At 36.5% G+C, this 6,321-nt stretch overlaps 1 protein-coding gene across 1 annotated transcript in view; it reads right to left on the bottom strand.

Moving 5' to 3' along the window:
• Positions 1-210: 210 nt before the first annotated feature.
• The window catches only part of TFPI2 (tissue factor pathway inhibitor 2), a 24,955-nt gene continuing 18,844 nt past the window's right edge, over positions 211-6,321 (bottom strand). The window contains exon 6 of the mRNA XM_011974664.1: positions 211-230. The gene's annotated coding sequence lies outside the window, so the exon portion shown is untranslated. The remainder of the gene's footprint in view (positions 231-6,321) is intronic.

The raw sequence follows: 6,321 nt of genomic DNA on the forward strand, positions 1-6,321 counted from the left end.
CATTGGGCATTGGGCATGTGAATAGTGGCTACTGTTGGGAGTTACAGAAAGTTCTTGGGGAAAAAGGAAGCCAGGATGCAGTCAGGAATATCTGTATAAGTTTTTCTCATGAGTTTCCTAGAGACCTCAGAAAAAGGAATTTGAATCTCCAAGGCTCTAATATTTTACCGGGATTTCTTTTCTCATTCTAAATATGCACTTTCATATCTAATTTTGCATTTTTAAGTTGTCTTCTTTATCTAAAGATGTCCTCAAAAACTCTGTAAGTTTCAGGTATGTCATATGAAAAACATAATTTAGGAAGCCCTGGAGAAAATTGGAACTAAAGTAAAAAGCTGTTCTGTACAGTCTGCTGACTTCACATGCATGATTGACTGGTTACTTACTACCCACTCCACCATCTCTTATAATTTCAGCTGTTTTGAAAGCTGATGCTGTTATAGGTGCATTGGTATTCATAACTGCTACTCCTTCATTGTGAATCATATCCTTTAACGTTATATTATATTCTTCACCTCATTTAGACCTATTTTTTACCTTTTATTGTACCATGTCTCACACTAAGAACACAATCTATTTTCTTTTTATCTGCCTTTACTTCTCTTTTTATTTTTAACATTAAATCAGATGACTTTAGATTTGTCTCCTGTGTATGGTATAGAGGTAGGTTTTTCTTTGTGATCTGATCTTCTGTTTTCCATGTGAATTAAATCAAGTTACCTTCATTACTATGACAGGTACATTTGAATTCTTTCATAGTTTATTATATTACTTATTTTGTTTTTTAATTAACCAAATGTAAGTTTTAGAGAAGTTCTAGAGTTGCAGAAAAATTGAGCAGACAGCATAGTACAGAGGGCGCCCTTATGTTTCTTCTTTCCCTGCATACAGATTCCCCCATTATTAACATCTTGCATTGGTGTGGTATATTTGTTACAATTCATTAACCAGTATCGATACGTTATTATTAACTGAAGTCCATAGTTTATATTTGGGTTCACTATTTGTGTTTTACAGTTAAATTGGTTTTTGCAAATATATAATGTCATGTATCCACCATTACAATATCATACAGAATGGTTTCACCAACCTAAAGTTTCATTGTGCTTTATCTATTTATCCCTCCCTCTCTCCTCTCAAACCCCTGGTAACCACTGATATTTTTTACTATCTCTTTAGTTTTATCTTTTCCAGAGTTCCATATCATTAGAATCATAAAGCATATAGTCTTTTCAGATTGGCTTTTTCATTTAGTAATATGCATTTAAGTTTCCTCCATGTCTTTTCATGGCATGATAGCTCCTTCCTTTTTATTGTTGAGTTCTCTGCCATACTCCAATCTCTGGATGTACCACAGTTTGTTTATGCATTCAGTTATTTTTTGTTAGTTTTTGTTTTTGTTATGAGACAGGGTCTCACTCTGCCATCCAGGCCGGAGTACAGTGTCAGGATCACAGCTCACCGCAGCCTTGACCTCCCTGGCCTCAAAGGATCCTCCCACCTCAGCCTCCCAAATTGCTTGGATTACAAGCATGAGCCACCATGCCTCGCTAATTGTTTTTTTAATTTTTGTAGAGATGGGGTCTGGCTATGTTGCCTATGACCAGGTTGGTCTTGAACTCCTGGGCTCAGGCAATCTACCCACCTTGGCCTCCCAAAGTAATAGGATTACAGGCATGAGCCACCATGCCCATCCCCATTCACTTATTAAAGGCCGTCTGGATTGCTTCCAATGTTTAGCAAATATAAGGAAATCTATTATAAAGATTTGTGTGGTGTTTATTCCATGACATAGTTTTTGACTCATTGGGTAAATACCTAGGCGCATAAATGCTAGATTATAGTTAAACTATATTTAAGTTTGTATGACTGGATATCTAGGATTTTTTAATCTCTCAACCTAGTCCATGCTTAGTCTCCAGCAATTAATCAATTACCACTTAAGTGCTGGCTTCAGCTGTGGACTTCTACTCCTTGGCTTTTGCTCCTGGGAAACTGATTCTGTGTATCCACCTTTCTTTTCAGTTGTCAAGGTGGCAATTTCCCCTATTACCTCAATTCTCTGCTCTAAGAAGAGTTGTTGATTTTCAGGTTGTTCTTTTATATTTTTATTTTTACATCTTATTGTGAAGACAGATGAAATAACTTTCATGTTCTTTGTCAGACTGGAAGCTAGGAGTATATTCTTTTTTATAAATATATGTATTTCACTGTGTTCTATCATCTTTGCTTTTTATTTCAGGTCTCTGGTATTTCAGAGATTTTGTATTTTGTTCTACTGTGCTCTTGGTTCTCTCTTTCCTTAGGTCCTATGTAGCTGTTCCCTACTATGAGCTACAATAAAATCAACTCCTATCTTCTACCCTCTGCTAGTAGTTTACTGCATACTTTCATGTACTTGCATTTGTGAATGTATTGAAATTCCAAGGACTTGATTTGTCAGACTTAAGTGATATTCTTTGCCTTCCAGCTATCACAGAAAATTCTGCCCTTTGTCTTCTCTTTCCTTTGCCTCCTGATTTTTGTTAGTCGTTTCATTTCTTTTTTTTGTTTGTTTTTTGTTTTTTGTTTTTTGTTTTTGAGACGGAGTCTTGCTCTGTCGCCCAGGCTGGAGTGCAGTGGCTGGATCTCAGCTCACTGCAAGCTCCACCTCCCGGGTTCACGCCATTCTCCTGCCTCAGCCTCCCGACTAGCTGGGACTACAGGCACCCGCCACCTCACCCGGCTAGTTTTTTGTATTTTTTTAGTAGAGACGGGGTTTCACCGTGTTAGCCAGGATGGTCTCGATCTCCTGACCTCGTGATCCGCCCATCTTGGCCTCCCAAAGTGCTAGGATTACAGGCTTGAGCCACCTCGCCCGGCCCTTTTCATTTCTATATGAACTAAACATATAATAAATCATTCCATTCCCTTATTCTCGCCTTTTTTTTAGTCTTACTTTTACATTTTGGTTTCATTTTTTTGAGTCTTACTTTTCCATTTTACAGTTAGTAACATGCATAGCTTCAACAATCCTTATTCTCAAGTCTCTCAGTCAGGACTTCATTGGCTGCAGATTCTCCTCTAGCACTGCATCCATTCAACTGAAGATTTCTGATTTAATGGCATAAGAATTGTGGCAAATATACTTTTATTATCTTTGGAATCTCTTCACATCTGTACCTTTGTCATTTTATATAGACTGTATTTGTCTTCATTCTGATGTTGTTAATCTTGCCAGAAGTTTATCTGTTTTACTAATATTTTCAATTAACCAGGATTAGTTGGTTGGTTTGTCATTGTTTTCCTCTTCATTTTATCTTTGTTTCTACTTCATTAATTCTTGTATTGTTTTTTCAGCTTTATTCCATTGTTCTGACTCTAGTTTCTTTGTATAAAAATTGATTAAAATGTCAGGTCTGCAATGCATTTAGTCTCCTGGCTGGAGGGGGAGACACCACCAGAAAAAAAGAAGGTAGTCTTGTCTCTCTTTGTAAATATACAAGTAACAGACTTGTATATTGTATACAGACTTGTCACTTGTATACAAGTGACAGACTTCTTGCCAAACTAAATGGTTTTATAGAAAGAAAGGCCTCATCTACAAAAGGCTCAGCAAGGTGTACTTGGTTGTTTAGAATTGCTTAAAGAAACTTGAAATCCATAGATTTATAGTACTTGAATGCTTGGGGAATATCATATAAGCTACAACCATGTGAGTATAAAGCAGAGATGGTTTATGACTTAAATAACTCCTTCAGTGGGGGTATTCTGGGCCAGTGAAATTTGGATGCAGGAAAAAAAAAAGCCGGTAGCAGTGGCTGACACCTGTAATCCCAGCACTTTGGGAGGCCAAGGTGCACAGATCATTTGAGGCCAGGAGTTTGAGACCAGCTTGGCCAACCTGGCAAAAACCCCTTCTCTACTAAAAATACAAAAATTAACCATGAATGGTGCCTCACATCTGCAATCCCAGCTACTAGGGAGGCTGAGGAGGAGCATCACTTGAACCCGGGAGACAGATGTTGCAGTGAGCTGAGATCACGCCACTGCACTCCAACCTGGGCGACAGAGGGAGACTGTCTCAAAATAAATAAATAAATAAGTAAATATTAATAAGTAAAGAAATAATAAAAGACTCAGAATGTCCAGCTAAGTGTTCTCGATCTCTCCATGATTTGACTGTATTCTTTGATTATTTGTATTCTTGATATGATTAATAAAGCTTTATCTCTTATTCATGCGAATCTTATTTGACAATCCAATTCTTTTTCAAAATCTCAATTCTTAGATACTCAACTTATTAAAGTTAAGCCTTTCATATTTTCTAATATATGCATTAAATGCTAATAATTTTTCTCTAAGTACCTTCTTAGCTGCCTTCTACAAGTTTTGATAAGTAATATTTTCATTGTTATTCATTTCAAAATATTTTCTAATTTCCTACAATTTCTTTCTGACCCATGTGTGTTTTTCTAAATTCCCAAACAAAAATGATTTTCTAGTTACCTTCTTATTGCTGATAATCAACCTAATTGCATTGCTGTCAAAGAATGTAACTTTTATGATACCACTATTTTCAAATTGGTCCAGTCTTGCTTTATGGTTAGGTGATAATTTTTTTTTTCTTTTTGAGATGGAATCTCACTCTATCACCCAGGCTGAAGTGTAGTGGCATGATCTTGGCTCACTGCAACCTTTGCCTACAGGGTTCAAGCGATTCTCCTGCCTCATGCTCCTGAGTAGCCGGCATTACAGACACATGCCACCACGCCAGGCTAATTTTTTGTATTTTTAGTAGAGACAGGGTTTCACCATGTTGGTCAGGCTGGTCTGGAACTCCTGACCTCGTGATCTGCATGCCTTGGTCTCCCAAAGTGCTGGACTTACAGGTGTGAGCCACCACGCCTGGCCTAGGTGATAATTTTATTAATACTCAGAGTATGTTTTAGAGCCAACTATGGCCCACAGGCTAAATCTAGCCAGACACCTGCTTCTGTAAATAAAATTTTATTGAAACACAGCCACATACATTTATTTATGTGTGGTTTGTGGCTGCTTTTACACTACAATGCTAGGATTGAGCAACGTATCAGAGACCACATGTCCTGCAAAGCCTTTACCATCTGGTTTTTGCAGAGAAAGTGTGCTGAGTAATCCCAGCCCTTTGGGAGGCCAAGGCGGGCAGATCACAAGGTCAGAAGATCAAGACCATCCTGGCTAACACAGTGAAACCCCACCTCTACTAAAAATACAAAATATTAGCCGGGTGTGGTGCTGGGCGCCAGTAGTCCCAGCTACTCAGGAGGCTGAGGCAGGAGAATGGCCAGAATTCAGGAGGCGGAGCTTTCAGTGAGCCTAGATGGCACCAAAGAACTCCAACTTGGGTGACAGAGCGAGATTCTGTCTCAAAACAAAAACAAAAACAGAGAACCTCAACAAAAACGAAAAAAGAAAAAAGTGTCCTGAGTCTTACTTTAGAAGAACATGTATTCGACTGTTTGGGGACAATGTTTTATGTATCCGTTTGATAAAACTTCTATTAACTTTTAGTTATTTAAATAGTCAACATACTCTTAAGGATTTTTTTTCTATCTTGATCTATCAATTACTGAGAGAAGTGTATCAAGATTTCTTGCTATGGTGGTATATTTGCTAATTTAGCTTTACAATTCTGTTAGTTTTGTTATAGATAGACACATAGATAGATTAAAATTCTGTTCTTAGGTGGGCAGAAATTCAGAATAGTTACATTTTCCTGGTGACTGTATTTTGCAAATTTGAATATTAAATGGAATTCTATCTATATTAGTGGCCTTTTAATGGTTGGCATTTGCCAATTTTCTGGTTTAGTATTTGCCTGGTATGTATTTCATTACTTTTATTGTCAATTTTTTTTGTTTTTTGTTTTACATATATCTCTGTTGAACAACAGAGAGGTGGGGTTTATTGTTTATTCCAGAAAAATAGTATGTGTATTTAGAATTTCTTCCACGGGCATTTAATATAGTTACTATTATATTTAAATTTATTTCTATAAGCAAATATTGTGCTTTCTATTTGTCCTGGCTTTTGTATCTATTGACTCTTTTATTTCTACTTTCTTGCCCTCTTTCGAATTGATTATATTTTAATTTTATTTTTCATCTTTAATAATTTAGAAATGACATGATATCTACTTACTTTTAATAATTATATTTAACCTAACAAAATCAAATATCAATAAATACAATTGCTCTCCTAGAATCTCTCATGACAATCAGTTTCTTTTCCACTTAAACATTATTTTTCAGTTTTAGTTCTATCATAATTTAACCTTCCTCCATAAAATTGTTATTATTG

Source organism: Mandrillus leucophaeus, unplaced genomic scaffold (genome assembly GCF_000951045.1).
Source record: "Mandrillus leucophaeus isolate KB7577 unplaced genomic scaffold, Mleu.le_1.0 Scaffold148, whole genome shotgun sequence".
Classification (NCBI taxonomy): domain Eukaryota; kingdom Metazoa; phylum Chordata; class Mammalia; order Primates; family Cercopithecidae; genus Mandrillus; species Mandrillus leucophaeus.